Source organism: Psammomys obesus, unplaced genomic scaffold (assembly GCF_907164565.1).
Source record: "Psammomys obesus unplaced genomic scaffold, mPsaObe1.curated_primary_1811, whole genome shotgun sequence".
In the NCBI taxonomy this organism is placed as follows: Eukaryota; Metazoa; Chordata; class Mammalia; order Rodentia; family Muridae; genus Psammomys; species Psammomys obesus.
The window spans coordinates 2,414,890-2,415,805 of record NW_026596034.1 but is presented as its reverse complement, the minus strand read 5'-3'; the positions used below and the strand labels follow the sequence as shown (position 1 = coordinate 2,415,805).

General features: G+C 42.2%; 1 non-coding gene across 1 annotated transcript; it reads left to right on the top strand.

Annotated features, from left to right (window-relative positions):
• The first annotated feature begins 697 nt into the window (after window positions 1–697).
• Window positions 698–842, top strand: LOC129687291 (small nucleolar RNA SNORA48). The gene has a single exon (XR_008721769.1). It is a non-coding gene; the product is annotated as a small nucleolar RNA SNORA48 (small nucleolar RNA).
• Window positions 843–916: the final 74 nt, after the last annotated feature.

The following is a 916-nucleotide window of genomic DNA, read 5'->3' as shown; positions in this document are numbered from 1 at the left end:
GAGGCTTTTGGATCCCCAGCAACTAAAGTGACAGATGGCTGTGAACTGATGTGTGGTGCTGGGAATTGAACACAGGTCCTCTGCAATAATAAGTGCTCTTAACCGCTGAGCCATTGCTCCAGCACTGAACACTGCCGAGGCCTGGAGAATCCACCCTGACAGGACCACTTTAGGACTCGTCAGGACAGACTAACATAAGCAAAAGGCCGTCTTATCAGTACCAACAGAGCTAGTCTCCCTCCCTCCCTCCAAACACGGAGATGGGAACGCTTCACCTCACTGACGTCATTTTGTAATGTGTGTTCATATGTGTTTTCATGTAATTGCTTGTATGTCATTCTGTTTTGGGACAGCATGGAACAGAATGCAGTGTGCCCTTAAAATCCCCAAAACAACAGAGTAAAAAAACCTGACAGCTTAGTTTTTCTCTTTCATTAATTTTTTTCTGCATGCTGAAATTATTTTTTGATGTATTGATATACCTTAAAACTGTGTGCTCACATGTGTGTGAATGAAAACGTTTTAAAAGGCCTTAAAGTATATACTTATAACCCAAGGTACTTGTTTACCTTCTTCAATTTATCAAATGGGTCTATTATTTACCTTCGGGTTTATTAAATGTCTCATAAAGTCTTAAAATATTATTTGTTTATATAAAACAAGGTCACTAAGGCCATAAGATAAAAGTTTCATTAGGTGCCCCCTGGCAATGGGCAAAGAGACACCTTGTTGGTGGTGGTGTTCTTCTATCAGTCAGGGGCAGAGCAGACGGCAGTTCTCTGTCTATCCTAGCTTGATGCCTGACTTGGTAGCCAAAGCTGTTTTTTGCCTAGGACTCATAAAAATCAAATCAAATCCAGGCAGCACACTTTGGGAGGAGAAGACAGACAGAGACCTGTGGACTGCCATGCCCCCC